Consider the following 20,307-nt stretch of genomic DNA (forward strand, 5'->3'; position numbering starts at 1 on the left):
GAGCAGCTTGACCGTATGGTACGCAAGAAGTGCCCATCCAACCAATCCAACTTGTGGGAGCTGCTTCTGGAAGCGTGGGGTGCCATTTCTCCAGATTACCTCAACAAATTAACAGCTAGAATGCCAAAGGTCTGCAATGCTGTAATTGCTGCAAATGGAGGATTCTTTGACGAAAGCAAAGTTTGATGTAAAAAAAATCTTATTTCAAATACAAATCATTATTTCTAACCTTGTCAATGTCTTGACTCTATTTTCTATTCATTTCACAACATATGGTGGTGAATAAGTGTGACTTTTCATGGAAAACACAATTGTTTGGGTGATCCCAAACTTTTGAACGGTAGTGTATATATATATAACTTTTAATACATTGCAGTACAAGCTTCTTTCGTGCGTCGCGCACTCATCAGCCGCTGATGTGATTCAACAAAGAAAATCAGTTTCCTTTGCCTCGCGTCAAGCCCCTAATTTCGGTGGACAGCAACCAATTAGAGGACAAAACATTTGAACTATTACAACAAATCGGGTAGGTAGTTACGATGCACAGCGACCAATGGTGTTTTCTATCCCACCATTGGTTGCTGTGCATTAAATATTTAATGCACACATTTTTAACCCTAAACCTAGCGTTAAATGTTTGTGTTTTAAATACAGAATTAGCATTTCATTTAAATATATAACGGTTTCCAAAATATTTATTTACTTAACTAAATATCTAAATGTTATCCGTGATTTAGATATGTTATATGTTTAGCAGGTTGCTATATATTTATTTGGAATGACTGATTTATCATTTAAGTTAAATATTTAGTAAAATAATTTATTTAATCAGATTTATTAAATTAAATGTAACGGAAATAGTTATTTATACAAGAGATAAATATATCTCTCCTCTGAGAATTGTCACCTTAACATGGTGGAGCGGTTTGTGTGTCCCAATGATCCTGGGAGCTGTGTTGTCGGGGGCAATAGTCCCTGGTAGGGTCTCCCATGGCAAATTGGTCCCAGGGGAGGAGCCAGACTAAGAGCGATTCCCAAATGTAACCAGGTTAAAATTAATGTTTTTATTTTATTTTGTTTGAGTATGAAATATCACCAAATCCTGTCTGTGTGCTGTTAGTTGTGTTTACTACATTTTATTTTATGTCATTATTTACTTTTATGTATGTTTTCCAACGACCGTCATATACGTGTACTGTCGCTTTAAGAGAGAGGTCTTGTGGGTACACGGAAGAGGGAACGCGGGAGAGGCCATTTTTGTTTTGTGGGAGGAGTCTCAAGCAGCAATCGAGCCGAGACACACGTGTTTCTTACCGTGGGACAGTTTTGCTGGTTGAGGAGAACGTAACCTTGAGTATCCCTGTAAGAAGATACTGCAAGCTGTGGGATAAAATACTTGTTTATCCTTTCTTACATCGGAGTCCCGTGGACGGTTTCTACTTCTAACGCACACGAGTGGAGTCCGGGCAGTGGTTGAACTTCGACCCCCACGTCCGTAAGAAACACCGCTCCCGCTGGAGGACTGGACGGTTGTCGAAGGGTTTGAAACCAAAATAAATGGCAAGGTGGGCCAAATAGAGTCCTGTGTGTCCCCGCTCCTTCCTTGATCATGATGATGATGATGATGATGATGAGAGACTGAGGGCCCCCCACAACACCTGGGGCCCCACCCAACTAGAACACAACGCAGAGCTAATGATGAGAGTGACGGGCATGCAGCAGGCTGACCAGCACAGAACAGCATAGGACTGCCCCCGTTACATTGGTGCCGTGACCCTCCTGGATTCTGAGAGTGACATCAGTTGCTCGCCGCGGGAGGCTGCTGTCGTCATCAAGCCCCAGACGTCCTCAGGTATTTCTACAGACTGTACACTCATGTTACAGTGGACTGGAGTTGAGCTGTGTGGACACTGGACAGTCATAGCTGTGGTTACCATGGACTGGGCTTGTGAACAGGACATTTGTATATACTGAAGGAAGAAAAACACACGAAAAAAAAAAAGGAAAAAAAGGTTAATGTTGATGTGATTGAAGGACTCGTGTGAATAATCTATTGATCTAAACTACTGGATATGTGCATATGTGATTAATCTATTGGTGAATTTGTTGATTGTGTGTGATTGTTTCAATCTCTTAGTGATTTCTAGATTCAATTATTTAAATGAATTGAGCTTTTCACTTTTTTATTTTATTTTTTATTTTATCTGAGTGTTAGAGGTAGGAACATGGCAGAGGGTGGTTCGTACGTAGGTGGGGGTAACATTGCTGATCAGGATCTTTTGGATCGCCAGTGTGCTATGGAGAGGGGGTACCAGTTAGATGTGGGTGGGGGTTTACGGCTAGGTGTAGGTAGGAGTTTCGGGCAGCTCTTAGAGGGCGGGGAACCAGACACCAGAGCACCAGGACCTAGAGACCCGACCACATTTGGCACTCCTCAGTTCACCTCCACACGCTACGTAGAACGGGCCAGGCCAGGTATCAGCGAAGGGGCTGTGCTGGGTAACAGCGAGCAGCCAGTGGGTGAGTTAGCCATGCTCATTACTCGGTTAGCAGAGAAGATAGGAGAGTCAATCACTGCTAAGCTGCAGGAAACACAAATGCTTAGAAACACACACACAGACAGTGCTAGGTCTGCTGAACAGTGTTCGGAGACAGTGCCTAGTGTTAGAGTAGTAATGCAGACAGACGCTAGGGAGCCTCCTATTTTCAGGGGCGATAGCTCTGATAAGTTTACAGTTCATGAGTGGGAGAGCCTTATGACTTTGTATTTGAGGAAGCGAGCCATTCCAGTTAGTGAGCAGTCACATGAGATTCTAGCTAAGCTTATGGGGAAAGCAGGGGACGTGGTGAGGATAAAGCTGCGCAACACATCTGTCGACCACATAGCGAACCCCCACATTATTTTTGATGTACTGAAGCAACACTTTAGTGACTTCACATACTCGAGCATGCCCCTGGCGGACTTTTACAGTACGCTGCCCAAGCCAGGTGAGGACGCTATGGAGTATTGGATTAGGCTTAATAAAACAGTGGAGGTGGCTGACGAATGCTTGAAGTGGCAGGGCCGTAGTATTGAAGAGCCAAGCCACGAGGTAAGCATGATGTTTATCAAACACTGTCCAGATCAGTCTCTTGCCAATGTTTTTAAGTTCAAGTCCGCAGGGAAATGGTCTGCTAGCGAGATCCAGGAGAGGCTTGATGAGCACATGCTGGAGAGGAAGTCCGGTGTTGCTGCAGGTGGACAACGTGAAGCAGGCGCGGTAGAGCGTAGGTTCCATTCACAGGTTCATGTCCCTGTAGTCGACATGGCTCCCGACTTGAACGCGACCGTGCCGGTGGTGCTATCTCCCGTCCCGGCTCATGCGTCATCTCCTATACCATTTTGTGCAAGGTCTCCTACACCGTCTCCTGCACCTGTCTCTGGCGGTGATGATTATATGAGGAGTTTGGTGAGCTTGCTAGACCGTTTGGTCAAAATGCAGACTCAGGTTCCAGTTAGCGCTGCAGTCCGGACACCGACGCAGACTCAACCGCCAGCTAGCGCCGCAGGGCAGGTGTCAGATGCACCGCAGAGGTTGTGCAGGGTTTGTAAGTCTCCGGATCACTCCACATTTTCCCACTGCAGCCGGGAGAACCGATGTATAAACTGTTTGTCTCCTGGTCATTGGAAGAGGGACTGTCCTCACCCTCAGCCGCCCAACCAGCTCCGTTCTCAGCCTGGTGGAAGAGCTGGTCGTCAGTCTCGTCCGTTAAACTACTAAACCCACACCTAGAGAGGGATGGTGTGGGTAATGTAGATGTATCCCTCACTGATGTCTCCGACCTGGCTCACTTGTATGAAGACAAGTGTGCCAAAGCACCTCAGGGTTCGCGTATGGTCATTCAGGCGACACAGAGGATTCAGGCTTTCAGTGACTTGTTCTATGCTCCTGTTCTTGTCAACCAGAGTGTGCAGCTTAATGGCATGTTGGATACTGGCTCTATGTCATGCAGTATCAGTGAAAATGCAGTAGAGAAGCTCCGCTCTGGGGGTGTTTTACCTGAGAAGCAGCAGCCTGAAGAGAACATTGTCTTGATTGGCTGCGGTGGTCTGGAGACTAGGCCTGATGGTTTTTATGACCTCAACATGCAGCTTTATGGTATTTCCTTTGTCATACCCACTCTGGTCGTGCCCGGTCAGCATGATGATCTGATAGTCGGCACAAACGTCATTAAACATGTGGCCCATGTACTCAAGAGTGGTACTGAGTACTGGGACATCGCGTCCAGACAGGAACATCCGTCTAGTCCTGACGTTGAACAGTTCTTGTCCATGTTCACGAATGTAGAGCGCTGGAGGGGTGGTGCAGTTCCTGAGAAGATAGGTACTGTTAAGCTCACCCAGGCCGTGACACTCTTACCGAGGCACGAGCACTTAGTCTGGGGCAGACTTCCTGCTAAGGTGCCTATGTCAGCTGGAAGCACTGTTGTTGTGGAGCCGACAGACTCCAAGGCCATACCACGCAGTGTCCTCGTAGGTCGACTTGTCACACCGCTCTGGGGTGATAGGTGGGTACCCATGACTGTTGTCAATCCATCTGACAAAGCCATCACACTGAAAAGGAACTGCAAGTTGGCTGATGTGTTTCCATGCTTGGCGATTGAGGACTTTAATGTTTTCCAGGGACTGCAATCAGTTGCAGGGAGGCATGAGTCCAACGCCACAGATAGTGCCTGTCCCCCTGTCCAGCCGGCTAGGAGTTTGTCAGAGCTCGGACTCAGTGACATTGACCTCAGCTCCTGTCAGGTTAGTGAGGCATGCAAGTCCCAGCTCACTCAGCTGCTCACCGAGTACCATGACATCTTCTCCAGGGACTCTCTGGACTGTGGCGAGGTCACAGGATACACACATCGCATCCATCTGGTGGATGAGCGCCCCTTTTGCTTGCCCTACAGGAGGGTTCCCCCAGCCCACTATCAGAAGTTGAGACAGGTTCTCACTGATATGGAGGAGAAAGGGATTATCCGGAAGTCCTCGAGCGCATACGCTTCACCGCTGGTTATGGTATGGAAGAAGGATGGCGGGCTTCGGATCTGCACTGATTTCAGATGGCTGAATGCTCGGACCTTGAAAGACGCTCATCCCTTGCCACACCAGTCGGACTGTCTTGCCGCGCTGGGTGGTAACTGCCTCTTTAGTACGATGGACCTCACCTCTGGCTTCTTCAACATCCCAATGCATGAAGATGACAAGAAGTACACTGCTTTCACGACTCCCCTTGGGTTGCATGAATACAATCGCATGCCACAGGGCCTTTGTAATAGCCCTGCAGCCTTCATGAGAATGATGATTGGGATCTTTGGGGATCTGAACTTCACGAAGCTTTTGTGCTATCTTGATGATCTTCTTGTCTTCGCGCCGTCAGAGGTTGAGGCTCTGTCGAGGCTCCGCACTGTGTTTCAGAGGTTGAGGGAGAACAACTTGAAACTGGCCCCGAAGAAGTGTCATCTGCTGCAGAAGCGGGTGCGGTTTTTGGGCCACGTGGTTGATGGCGGAGGTGTGTCTGTCGATCCCTCCAAAGTAGAGGTCATCTCCAACATGACAGTGCAGGATCTCATGGAAGGTGATGGGTGCACGCCTTCTGTTCGTAGGATCAAATCTTTCCTTGGTATGGTATTTTACTACCAGCATTTCCTCCCGAACTGCTCCTCCGTGGCTAAGCCCCTGTTCGCCCTTACAGCTGGACAAAAGAGGAGGGGGAGGTCAGCTAAGGATAAGAAGCCCCATGGCAGCTTCCGTAAGCTTACCTCCGCAGACTGGACGGTGGAATGTGGGGAAGCATTTGATCTGTTGAAGACGATGTTACTGGAGTGTGTGGTGCTTGCCCATCCAGACTTTGAGGCGCCTTTCATTTTGTCGGTCGATGCGTCTTTGGACGGACTCGGCGCGGTGCTGTCTCAAGTGCCCCGAGGAGAGTCCAAGGCCAGACCTGTTGGTTTTGCAAGCAAGTCACTCAGTGCCTCACAGCGGAAGTATCCAGCTCATAGACTGGAGTTCATGGCGCTGAAGTGGGGTGTGTGTGAAAAGTTCAGCCACTGGCTGAAGTGTCAAAGCTTCACCGTTTGGACAGATAATAATCCGCTGACTTATCTCCTAACGAAGCCGAAGCTTGACGCGTGTGAGATCCGCTGGGTGTCTAAGTTGGCGTCTTACACTTTCGATCTCAAACACCTGCCAGGGAAGAAAAACGTGGTGGCGGATGCCTTGAGTCGCGACCCTTTTTCCAAGCCCGTCAGTCAGAGGCTACTTAGGGAGCCCTACCCGGCCCTTGTTCAGGAAGCCGACGGGGTTGAGGGGGACTCTGTGCAGGATGTTTTCAGACTCAGTTGCCAGTCCCAAACAGTGAGTAGTGCGCGATCTGGGTTTGCTTGTGATGCAGCTGAGGTCAGGGCTTTTTGTCAAGCCAAATGTGACTGGCCTGATGCATCAGTATTCACAGCACTCAGTTTGGTCCAGCACGTTCAGCATCTGTCGGGTGGTCAGGATACACTGCCAATGTTATCCACCGAGGAGCTCAGGTTGAGTCAGGAGCAGGACCCCTGCATCTCCAAGGTGTTGCCCTTTGTCGCTGTTCGGAAGCGGCCATCGAGACGTGAGAGGCATGGTGCTGACCAGAAGGTCCTCAGGCTGTTGAAACAGTGGGAGAAGTTGGAAGTCAATGATGGTGTCTTGTACAGGGTGACAAAGGACCCAGTGTCCAAGCAGAGGAGGTCTCAGTATGTTTTACCTCTGAGTCTGAAAGACAAGGCACTGTCTGGCATCCACGATCACGCTGGTCATCAGGGCCAGGACCGTACTCTCTCTCTTGCAAGGCAGCGTTTTTATTGGTCTGACATGGAGAGGGATATCAGAGCATATGTCAGATGCTGTCGGAGATGTGTGTTTGGGAAGACCCCAGAGCCAGCTGCTTGCGCGCCCCTGGAGAGCATTAAAACTTCCGCACCGATGCAGCTTGTGTGTATGGATTTCTGGTCCGCTGAGGACAGTAAGCAGCGGTCAGTCGATGTCTTAGTGGTTACTGACCACTTCACTAAGCTTGCTCACGCGTTCCCCTGCACCAATCAGACAGCGAAGCAGGTCGCCAAGAAACTCTGGGATCATGTATTCTGTGTTTACGGGTTTCCAGAGAGAATACATTCTGACCAGGGCACAAACTTTGAGAGTAACCTGATTGCAGAGCTTCTCAAGTTGGCGGGTGTAGCGAAGTCCCACACGACGGCTTACCATCCTATGGGTAATGGCGGGACAGAGCGGTTTAATCGCACGATGGGGAATATGCTCCGTTCCCTTCCGCTTCAGCAGAAGCAACAGTGGCCTCAGCAGATCCATTCTCTCACGCTCGCGTACAATGCCACTGTTCACGAGACCACGGGTTACGCGCCTTTCTTCCTGATGTATGGGCGTGTCCCAAGACTGCCGGTGGATGTTATGTTCAGGCAGGTTTTGCATGACCCTCACGTTGTTGATTATGACTCTTATGCTCAGTCTCTGCTTTCCTGTCTAAGGAGTGCAATGGAGATCGCTCAGAAGCACTCCACGGCTGAGCAGCAGCATCAGGCGCGACAGTACAACAGACATGCCAAGGGCACTGTCCTGTCTGTCGGGGATCGTGTTTTGGTTGCGAACCAGAGTGAGCGAGGGAAGAGAAAGTTGGCTGACAAATGGGAGAACGGAGTGTACACGGTTGTCGGTGTCAACCCCAATATCCACGTCTACAAGATTCAGGATGCAGAGGGGCACACCAGGGTGGTGCACAGGAACCGTTTGTTGGAGGTCAACTTCTTGCCTCTTCCTGAGTTAGATCAGGGTGAGGAGTCCAGTACAACCAGTCAGTTGTCTGACTGCGCAGAGTCCGATGAGGAGGACAGTGCAGATGTCCTGACGGTCTCAGGGGATGCAGTGGGGCTAGCAGTCTCATCACTTGGAGACTCGCCTAGATCTGAGTGGGCAGAAGCGGAAGAGTTCATTCCGTCTAGTCTGGTAGTCAGTCCTGTGGGGGCCACTGCTCAGTCTCCACCCAACACACACGCACCACACAACACACATGCACCACACATAGAGGCATCACACTCACTCGATGTAGGTGTTATATCTCACACTGATTCGCACACAGGGGCACCACCCTCACTCGATACAGATGTTGCAGCTCGCACTGTCTCACGCACACAAGTAGAGAGCGATGGTCGGGTTAGGACACGCACAGGGAGGGTGGTGAGGTCAGTGAACAGGTTAATAGAATCTATGGCTCAGATGCCATTTCTACGGAGTGTGAGGGTTTGAACTTTGATGGAGGTTGGAGTCATTCAAACTAGTTTAATGTGAGTTATTAGGTGTCTATCAGACAGGGTTGTTTTGGGCCAAGTGCATGGTGTGGCGTATCAGGCGTCACATTGATCTAGGGGAATACTGAGACTTGATCAACCTCATTATTTTCTGAACCTCGTAACCGAGGTAGCTCCTAAGTTGACTGGAGGACTAGGTCCTTCTTTTCACTTGTGCCAGTAGTCAGTGATGGGCTTTTCCTTTCCTCTTTCTCTTTTTATCCTGCTGTCAGGATGTTGGTGAATTTCAGGAGGGGTGAATGTAACCAGGTTAAAATTAATGTTTTTATTTTATTTTGTTTGAGTATGAAATATCACCAAATCCTGTCTGTGTGCTGTTATTTGTGTTTACTACATTTAATTTTATGTCATTATTTACTTTTATGTATGTTTTCCAGCGACCGTCATATACGTGTACTGTCGCTTTAAGAGAGAGGTCTTGTGGGTACACGGAAGAGGGAACGCGGGAGAGGCCATTTTTTATTGTGGGAGGAGTCTCAAGCAGCAATCGAGCCGAGACACACGTGTTTCTTACCGTGGGACAGTTTTGCTGGTTGAGGAGAACGTAACCTTGAGTATCCCTGTAAGAAGATACTGCAAGCTGTGGGATAAAATACTTGTTTATCCTTTCTTACATCGGAGTCCCGTGGACGGTTTCTACTTCTAACGCACACGAGTGGAGTCCGGGCAGTGGTTGAACTTCGACCCCCACGTCCGTAAGAAACACCGCTCCCGCTGGAGGACTGGACGGTTGTCGAAGGGTTTGAAACCAAAATAAATGGCAAGGTGGGCCAAATAGAGTCCTGTGTGTCCCCGCTCCTTCCTTGATCATGATGATGATGATGATGATGAGAGACTGAGGGCCCCCCACAACACCTGGGGCCCCACCCAACTAGAACACAACGCAGAGCTAATGATGAGAGTGACGGGCATGCAGCAGGCTGACCAGCACAGAACAGCATAGGACTGCCCCCGTTACACAAAGAAACAACAAACAAAAAAAACAATGAATTTACACCAGCAAATGTTACGCCTCGCCCATCCCTTGCCTGCAGACCATCAGCTCGTCAGGGCTGGGTTTAGTCGTCAGGGCTGGGTTTAAGTTTGCTGGTCTGGCCCGTTGCCAGTTCGTGCCGTAACATATTCGTCGAAGTGGTTACGTTTCCCTCCCTATGTATTCTCTCCGAGTTTATCTCAACCCGTGGATTTGCTATTTTCTCTGCGGAGTTTTTTTCCCTGCGGAATCATCCTGCCGCGTCCGCAATTTGGATTACCCCTGAGTTTTCCCGTATTTTCTCTGTTTGTTGGTGACTACCCGCAAAGCGACTCGCCGGACTCTTTGCGTTGCCATGCATGTCGTCCCGTTGGACCTTTGTATGAACTGTTAATAAAGTACGCCAGTTTCGGCGAACTCTATCTCTGCTTGGTGTCGTGCGCTTGGGGTCTTCCACAAACCCCAACAGTACGAACTGGCCAATGACGACCCCAGCCGGCATAGAGAGCGTACCGACCAATCCGGTTCAAGCAGCTCTCATCGAACAGATCCGCCTGACCAACTCCCACACCCAGCAGTTAGAGGCGGCCTCTGTCGCTGTGAGGGATCTCCAGACTCGGGTCCAGCCCCTCCAGGCCTCTGTGGATAACCTAACGGGCCAGCAGGCGGCGTTGGCGAGCCAACAAGCAGAGATCCTGCGGCAGTTGCAGACCATCACGGCGGCTCTCGCCCCCCAGCCGCCGGGCCAGCCTGCTCCTGGAGTCGTGGGTAACCCGCCCCCTGGGCCCGCTGCCCCAGTCAACCCTGTGGGGCTCAACCCAGTTCCCCGGCAGCCCTGCCTCTCCAGTCCACGACCATTTGATGGCAACTTCAAGACCTGTGCCACGTTCATCATGCAGTGTGAGCTGGTCTTCATGCACCAACCTAGCCTGTTCACGTCTGATGCTGCCCGTGTTGCTTATGTGACCAACCTGCTCACAGGCCGAGCAGCTCAGTGGGCCACTGCTTCCTGGTCCATGAGGGACAGTTTCTGCTTCACCTACGAGGACTTTGGGGCGGAACTACGGAAGGTATTCCACCATTCAGTCTGGGGCCAGGACCCTGGTGCTCGGCTGAGCAATATTCAGCAGGGCAGTGGCAGTGTCACGGACTACTCAGTGGAGTTCAGGCTGGCCGCAGCTGAGAGCGGCTGGAATGACCAGTCACTTCGGGTCACCTTCCGGAGAGGTCTCAGCGAGGCTGTCAAGGGCCAGCTAGCCACCCGGGAGGAGCCCACCTCCCTCGATGACCGATCAAACTCGCCATCCGGATCGATGGACGCCTCCGGGAGAGGAGGCGCGAGCAAGCCCTGCGTGGATCCCCGTCCATTCCCCAGTCGTCCAGCACTCCTGACAGGACCCCTGCTCCTGCTCGCCCCACGTTCCCTGTGGCCGTTTCTCCCTCCGCACCCCAGACCACGACGGGGGAGGAACCTATGCAGCTGGGGCACATGCGCCTTAGTCCGGCCGAACGGGAGGCCCGGTTCAAGGCGGGTCAATGCCTCTGCTGCGGCCAGAAGGGACATCTGATCAGCAGTTGCCCCACTTGACCAAAAGACTAGGCTCACTGAGACCCCGGGAGATCCTAGTGAGCCGCCTTTCCTGTTCCCGCCGTCCTGCCCCACAGAACCATCTGGTTAGTGTTACCCTGGCCTGGGCTGACCAGCGGCTCACGGTGGGTGCACTCCTCGACTCGGGAGCTGATGAATGTTTCCTGGACTCAGAGTTTGCTGCCCAGGCCAACATCCCGCTAGAGACACTGGAGAAGCCCATGGAGGCCTTCGCACTTGACGAGCGCTGCCTGCCCAGCGTCACCCAGCGCACCCACCCTGTCTCTCTCACCATAGCCGGGAACCATGTGGAGAGACTTTGGTTCTTCATTATCCAGTCCCCATTATTCCCTGTGATCCTAGGGCGCCCCTGGTTCGTGCAGCATGAGCCACACATCGCCTGGGCCTCCGGTACCATCATGGAGTGGAGCTCCTCCTGTCATGCCCAATGTCTCCAGGCTGCTCCCGGCCCGTCCCCCCGATGTGCCCCTCCTCCCGACCTCTCCTCTGTCTGTTCGCCTGTACAGTCTGACCATCCCCGAGAAGGCTGCGATGGACGAGTACATCTCTTAGTCCTTGGCAGCGGGGCTCATTCAGCCCTCGTCCTCCCAGGTGGCAGCTGGATTATTTTTCGTGAAGAAGGAGGACAGGGGCCTCCAGCCCTGCATTGACTATCGCCAACTCAATGAGATAACCATCAAGAACAGGTATCCCCTTCCCCTCATGAGTTCCACCCTTGAGCCCCTCACCCAGGCTACTGTCTTCACTAAGCTGGACCTCCGGTGTGCCTATCATCTGGTCCGGATCCGGAAGGGGGACGAGTGGAAAACAGCCTTTAAGACGCCCCGGGGTCATTATGAGTACCTGGTCATGCCGTTTGGCCTCACCAACGCCCCGGCGGTATTCCAGGCTCTCATGAATGACATGCTCGACGAGTTCATTGTGGTCTACCTCGATGACATCCTCATCTTCTCCAGGACCCTCGAGGAACATGTCCAGCGTGTCCGCCGGGTACTCGAACGTCTCCTCTGGAACCGGCTCTTCGTCAAGGCAGAGAAGTGCCGGTTCAATTCCCCTTCCGTTGACTACCTGGGCTTCGTCGTTGAAAGGGGACAGACCTGGGCCGACCCCCGCAAGATCCAGGCCGTGGTGGACTGGCCCGATCCCACATCCCGGAAGGAATTGCAGAGCTTCCTCGGGTTTGCGAACTTCTATAAGAGGTTCATCAGGAACTACAGCCGCGTGGCAGAACCTCTCACCAGGCTGACCTCCCCCTCCCAGCCATTCATCTGGTCCCTGGCTGCCCGCTCGGCGTTCCAGTCCCTCAAGGAGAGGTTCACCAGCGCCCCGGTCCTGCTCCACCCTGACCCCAAGAGGCAATTCATCGTGGAGGTGGACGCTTCGGACACCGGGTTGGGGGCTGTCCTCTCCCAGCGGTCAGCGTCTGACCATAAGGTCCATCCATGCGCCTTCTTCTCTCACCGGTTCCTCCCCGCCAAGGAGAACTACGATGCTGGGAACCGGGAACTGCTGGCAGTGGTGGCTGCTCTGGAGGAGTGGCGCCATTGGCTGGAGGGGGCAGAACAGCCGTTCACCATCTGGACTGATCACAAGAACTTGATGTTCATCCGAGCAACCAAGCGTCTCAATGGTCGGCAGGCACGGTGGGCCAGCTTCCTCAGTCGGTTTGACTTCACGCTGACTTATTGCCCCGGGTCCCGCAACACGAAGGCAGACTCCCTGTCCCGACAACACCCGAGCCGGCTCCCATCCATCCTGAGGGTGATGGGCGTGGTTACCTGGGGCATCGAGACCATGGTCAGGCAGGTGATGTGCTCCCATCCCGCCACGCGCCTCCACGCCGTATTTTCGTCCCGGACTCAGTCCGGCCCCAGGTTATTCAGTGGGGCCGTGCCAGTCAGTTTGCGTGCCACCCAGGTGTCCACCGCACCTTCACCTTCCTGGCTCAGCGTTTCTGGTGGCCCACCATGAAGAACGACGTCAGGGACTTCGTAAAGGCCTGCTCCGTCTGTGGTCACAGCAAGGCCTCTCACCAGGCACCCACAGGTCTGCTGCAGCCCCTCCCAACTCCAAGCCAGCCCTGGTCCCATGTGGCGTTGGATTTCGTCTCCGGACTGCCTCCATCCCAGGGTAACACGGTGATCCTGACAGTGGTGGACCACTTCAGTAAGGGCGTGCACCTGGTGGCCCTCCCCAAACTCCCATCGGCTTCTGAGATGGTGAACCTCCTGACGAGCCACGTATTCCGTCTCCACGGCCTTCCCCTGGACGTCATCTCGGACTGAGGGCCCCACTTCGTCTTCCAGGTATGGCGGGCCTTTTGTAAGGGGTTGGGTGCCTCTGTTAGTCTCTCCTCTGGATATCACCCACAGACTAACGGGCAGACGGAGAGGATGAACCAGAGCGTGGAGTCCGCCCTCTGGTGCGTTGCCGCCAAGAAGTCCACAATAGGACCAACCTCAGCCCAGACCAGATTTGCCAACTACTGGACCTTTGCCTGAACACTACATATTGCCAGTTTTACAGACAGAAACACGGCTGTGCAATGGGCTCACCAGTATCGCCCATTGTGGCCAACTTATATATGGAAGAGGTAGAACACAGGGCCCTGAACTCCTTCAGAGGAACACCCCGAGCCACTGGTTCAGATATGTGGACGACACATGGGTCAAAATCCAAACACAAGAGGTGCAAGCGTTTACCAAACACATCAACTCAGTGGACAAGAACATTAAGTTCACAAGGGAAGACGTAAAGAACAACAGTTTGCCCTTCTTGGACTGTGACGTCCACATTGGGGAAGACAGGAAACATACACACACAGACCAATATCTACTTTTCGACTCAAACCACCCGCTGGAACACAAACTGAGCGTCATCAGAACTTTGCAACACAGAGCTGACAATGTGCCCAGCAGCACTCAGGCCCAAGGAGAAGAACACAAAGACCTGAGGGGAGCTTTAAAAACCTGCGGCTACCCCAGTTGGACCTTTGTGAAAACTGCAACACGTTCCAAAAAGACCAACCAGGTGAGCCACGAGGAGAAAGGGAACAGAAGGAATAGCACAGTCATCCCCGTATGTTTCTGGGATCTCCGAGAAACTCGGAAGAATTTTCAACAAACACCGCATCCAGGTATACTTCAAACCCAGCAACACACTCCGACAAAGACTGGTTCATCCCAAAGACCGTGTACCACACACCCAGAAAAGCAATCTGGTGTATGCCGTACAATGCAATGAGGATTGCACTGACCTGTACATAGGAGAAACCAAACAACCACTACACAAACGGATGGCCCAACACAGAAGGCCAAACTCCTCAGGACAAGGCTCAGCAGTCTATCTACATCTAAAGGAGAAGACACACTCCTTTGAGGACAGCAACGTACACATTTTGGACAGAGAAGATAGATGGTTTGAAAGAGGGGTGAAGGAAGCCATCTATGCGAATCAGGAAAAACCATCCCTCAACAGAGGAGGAGGTCTGCGACACCACCTATCTCCCACTTACAATGCCGTCCTTTCATCTCTACCCAGGAGACTCAAGAAGCCTAGCCTCCAAGAACAACAGTCGGTCACTAACGGCTCCAACGACTCTCATGACCACTGAATAATGAAGTCGAAACTAACACCCCCAACGACCGTTGCTGCTAAACAAATGCAAATTAATAGCTCCGATGGCGATGGGCGCGGCTGGACATCGGAGCACAGGAGAGCCACGCATATCAATAGCTCCGATAACAACGGGCGCGGCCAAACATTGGTACACAAAAGAGCCACTCATATCTATGGCTCTGTTAGCGACGGGCGTTGGTAAACATCGGATCACAAAGAGCCACGCATATCAATAGCTCTGACAACGATTCCTAGAGGATAAATTCTGAGTCTCATCACCAGCCAGTCAGACTATCTTGGTCTAGTCAGAAAGGTACCAACTAAGGAAGCCTCTTGGATGAGAGGCGAAATGTCTTCACGGATATATACCAAGTCCAGTTGCACTCGATTCAACTCCTGTGGATAACCATGACCTGGATGAATGAGAACATTCACAGACAACTTCATTGTTAAATCTTTTAGTATACTCTGTATTTTTACTCCTCTTTCAGTCTGAACAACCTGCAATATTAATGTTCATCACCGGTTCTGAATGTTTTTTTTTCTTTTACTGAAATTGTTGTCTGCTGGAAAGGGTGCTCTGACCTGGTATAAACAACATGCATTTCCCTATAGTTTTTTGACATTACAGCAAGGCGACTGGAGGGGGCAATTGTTGGCCTTGTTTTTGATAAGCCCCTTGACAAGAGCTGTACTTTTGACGTATTTCATCAGATGCCTCTTGAAATTGTGATCAATAAAGGGTTTTGTGTAAAGGATTAAAACATGGAAGTTCAGACAACTCTGCTACTTTTGCTTGCTCACGTTAGGGGTCGCCACAGCGGATCATCCGTCTCCATCTCTTCCTGTTCTTTGTCATGCCAGCCACCTACATGTCCTCCCTCACCAAATCCATAAACCTCCTCTTTGGCCTTTCTCATTTCCTCTTGCCTGACAGCTCCACAATTCAGCATCCTTCTTGCAATATACCCAGCATCTCTCCTCCACACATGACCAAGCCATCTCAATTTTGCCTCTCTTGCTTTGTCTCCAAACCGTCCAACCTGAGCTGTCCCTCTAATATACTCGTTCTTAATTCTATCTTTCTTCATCACTCGAAATGAAAATCTTAGCATCTTCAACTCTGCCACCTCCAGCTCCGCCTCCTGTCTTTTCGTTGGTGCCACTGCCTCCAAACCATATAACAGAGCTGGTCTCACAACTATCTTGTAAACCTTCCCTTTAACTCATGCTGGTACCCTTCTGTCACAAATCACTCCTCTCCACCCACTCCACCCTGCCTGTACTCTCTTCTTCACCTCTCTCCCACACTCCCCAGTCATTTGAACAGCTGACCCCAAGAATTTAAACTTTTACACCTTCGTCACCTCTACTCCTTAAATCCTCACCATTCCACTGTCCTCCCTCTCATTCACACATACACTATATGTACAAAAGTATTAGGATAGCTGGCCATTACACCTACAGAAGCTTTTATGACATCCCGTTCTAAATCCATAGGCATCAATGTGGAGTTGCCCCCCCCCCCTTTGCAGCTATAACAGCTTCCCCTCTTCTGGGAAGGCTTTGGAATGTATATATGGGAATTTTTGCCCATTCATCCAGAAGAGCATTTGTGAGGTCAGGCGCTGATGCTGGACGAGAAGACCTGGCTTGCAATCTCCATTCTAGTTCATCCCAAAGGTGTTCGATGGGGTGAGGTCAGGGCTCTGTGCGGGCCAGTCAAGTTCTTCCACACCAAACTCACCCAACCATGTCTTAATGGACCTTGCTTTGTGCAAAGGGGCACAGTCATGCTGGAACAGAAAAGGGCCCACCCCAAACTTTTACCACAAAGGTGGAAGTATAGAATTGTCCAAAATGTCTTGGTATGCTGAAGGATTAAGATTTTTCTTCACTGGAACTAAGGGGCCTAGCCCAACCCCTGAAAAACAACCCCATACCATTATCCCTCCTCCACCAAACTTTACAGTTGGCACAATGCAGTCAGGCAGGTAACGTTTTTATGGCATCCACCAAACCCAGACTTGTCCATCAGACTGCCAGACAGAGAAGTGTGTTTTGTCACTCCACAGAACACATTTCCACTGCTCCAGAGTCCAGTGGCAACATGCTTTACACCACTCCATGTGACGCTTGACATTGTGTTTGGTGATGTAAAGCTTGCATGCAGCTGCTTGGCCATCGAAACCCATTCCATGCAGCTCCTGGCACACAGTTTTTGTGCTGATGTTAATGCCAGAGGAAGTTTGGAACTCTTCCGTTATTAAGTCAACAGATCGTTGGTGACTTTTACGCACTATGCGCCTCAGCAGTCGACCCCGCTGTGTGACTTTACGTGGTCTGCCACTTAGTGGCTGAGTTGCTGTTGTTCCTAAACGCTTCCACTTTTCAATAATACCACTTACAGTTGACCATGGAATATCTAGCAGGGAAGAAATTTCACGAACCGACTTGTTGCAAAGGTGGCATCCTATGACAGCACCACGCTTGAATGCACTTAGCTCTTAAGAACGTCCCATTCTTTCACAAATGATTGTAAATACAGGCTGCATGGCTAGCTGCTTGATTTTATACACCTGTGGCAATGGGTCTAAATGAAACACCTGAATTCAATGATTACGAGTTGTGTCCTAATACTTTTGTACATACAGTATATGTACTCCGTCTTGCTCCCACTGACTTTCATTCCTCTTCTCTCCAGTGCATAGATCCACATCCCCAGGCTGTCCTCAACCTGCAGCCTACTCTCACTACAGATCACAATGTCATCCGTGAACATCATAATCCACAGAGTCTCCTGCCTGATCTCGTGCATCAACCTGTCGATCACCACTGCAAACATGAAAGGGCTCAGAGCCGATCCTTGATATAATCCCACCTCCACCTTGAACCCATCTGTCATTCCAACCACACACACCACTGTCACACTTCCCTCATACATATCCTGCACCACTCCTACATACTTCTCTGCCATTCCTGACTTCCTCATAAAATACTGCACCTCCTCTCTCGGCACCCTGTCGTATTGCCTTCTCTAAATACACAGACACAATGTAACTCCTTCTGGCCTTCTCTATACTTCTCCATCAACATTCTCAAAGCAAACATCGCATCTATAGTGATCTTTCCTAGCATGAAACCATACTGCTGCTCACTAATCATCATCTCTCCTCTTAACCGAGCTTCTATTACTCTTTCGCATTCTTCATGCTGTAGCTGATCAACTTTATGCCTCTGTAGCTGTTACAGCTCTGCACACCACCCTTATTCTTGAAAATAGATACCAGTATACTTCTTCTCCACTCCTCAGGCATCCTCTCACTTTCCAAGATTGTGTTAAACATTCTAGTTAAAAACCCCACTGCCATCTCTCCTAAACACCTCCATGCCTCCACAGGGATGTCATCTGGACCCACCGCCTTTCCACTCTTCATCCTCTTCATAGCTGTCCTCACTTCCTCCTTGCTAATCCACTTCCTGATTTACTATCCCCACATCATCCAACCTTCTCTCGCTCTCATTTTCTTCATTCATCAGCCCTTCAACATACTCCTTCCACCTTCTCAACACACTCTCCTCACTTGTCAGCACATTTCATCTCTATCCTTGATCGCCCTTACCTGCTGCACACCCTTCCCAACTTGGTCCCCCTGCTTAGCCAATCGGTACAAGTCCTGTTCTCCTTCCTTAGTGTCTAACTTCTCATACAACTCACCATATGCTTTTTCCTTTACATTTGCCACCTCTGTCTTCACTTTACACTGCATCTCATTGTACTCCTGTCTACTTTCTTCATCTCTCTGACTATCCCACTACTTCTTTGCCAACCTCTTCCTCTGTATACTTTGCTTTACTTCCTCATTCCACCACCAAGTCTCATTGTCTTCCTTCCTCTGTCCTGATGACACACCAAATACCATCCTAGCTTTCCCCTTCATTATTTCTGTAGTGATTGCCCAGCCATCCGGCAACTCTTAACTACCACCCAGTGCCTGTCTTAACTCTTCCCTGAACTCCACACAACAGTCTTCCTTCTTTAACTTCCACCATTTGATCCTTGGCTCTGCCTTCACTCTCTTTCTCTTCTTGGTCTCCAAAGTCATGCTACAGACCACCACCCGATGCTGCCTCACTGCGTTCTCCCCTGTCACCACCTTGCAGTCTCCAGTCCCTTTTAGATCATGCCTCCTACATAAGATATAATCCACCTGTGTGCACTTCCTTCCACTCTCATACGTCACCCTGTGTTCCTCCCTCCTCTTGAAATATGTATTCACCACAGCCATTTCCATATTTTTCACAAAATCCACCACCGTCTGTCCTTCCACATTTCTCTCCTTGACACCATACCTACCCATCACCTCATCACCTCTGTTCCCTTCACCAACATGTCCATTGAGATCCACTCCATTCGGCACACTCTCCTCCTTGGGTACCCTCTCCACCACCTCATCCAACTCACTCCAGAATTCTTCTTTCTCTTCCATCTCACACCCAACTTGCAGGGCAAATATGCTGATAACATTCATCAATACACCTTCGATTTCCAGTGTCATACTCATCACTCTGTCTGACACTCTCTTCACCTTTAACACACTCTTGACATACTCCTCCTTCAGAATTACCCCTACCCCATTTCTCCTCCCATTCGCACCATGGTAGAAGAGTTGATCCCACTTCCGATGCTCCTGGTCTTACTCCCCTTCCTCCCGGTCTCTTGCCTCAGGCATCCTCTCACTTTCCAGTATATCTTTATTCCCTCTCTCCATTATATCAGCCAGCTCTCTCCCTTTACCAGTCATAATGCCAATATTCAAAGTTCCAACTCTCACCTCCGCACTCCTATCCTTCCTCCTCTCCCACTGCCTCTACACATGCCTTCCCCCTCTCCTTCTCCTCGCCCAACAGTAGCAGTTTCCACCGGCACCCTGCTGGCTAACAGTACCGGTGGCGGTCGTTGGTAACCCGGGCCTCGACCGATCCGGTATGGAAATCTGATTTATGATCCACATATTTGATTTGGCAAAGATTTTATGCTGGATGCCCTTCCAGACGCATCCCTCCCCATTTATCCGGGCTTGGGACCAGCACTAAGAATGTAACTGGCTTGTGCATCCTCAGTGGCTGGGTTAATCAACTATTATTCAGCTAATCAACTAAATCAGCAAAATTGAGTTTTAGAAATTCCCAGAGAAAATGGTTTCCAATGTGACTGCACATTGATGAGCAGCAGTGGGTATGCTTTCAATAGTTTAAGGAGGAAGGCAAGGGACGGACGTCCCTACAGACACAATTGGCCGTTTCTGCGGGTGGGAAGCCGGATGTGGGTATATGTCCTGGTCGCTGCGCTAGCACCTCCTCTTGTCGATCGGGGCGCATGTTTGGGGGGGGGTAGCGTGATCCTCTCACACGCTATGTCCCCCTGGCGAAACTCCTCACCGTCAGGTGAAAAGAAGCGGTTGGCGACTCCACATGTATCGGAGAAAGCATGTGGCAGTCTGCAGCGACCGTGACAGCTCGGATGAGTGGCGTAATTGACCGGATACAACTGGGGAGAAAGAAAAAGGGTGGGGGGGCAGGTAATGATCCTTGTGCCAGAGCCCTCTTAGTGAGCACTTTTTTTTTTATTTTTGAGAGAAAGATTTTGTCTTTCCTGTTGCTGGCTTCTGTCGGTTCTCTCCTGGATTGACGAAGGGAATGAGCGTTCGATGGTGACCTGAGG

This window comes from Lampris incognitus, chromosome 1 (assembly GCF_029633865.1).
Source record: "Lampris incognitus isolate fLamInc1 chromosome 1, fLamInc1.hap2, whole genome shotgun sequence".
Taxonomy (NCBI): domain Eukaryota; kingdom Metazoa; phylum Chordata; class Actinopteri; order Lampriformes; family Lampridae; genus Lampris; species Lampris incognitus.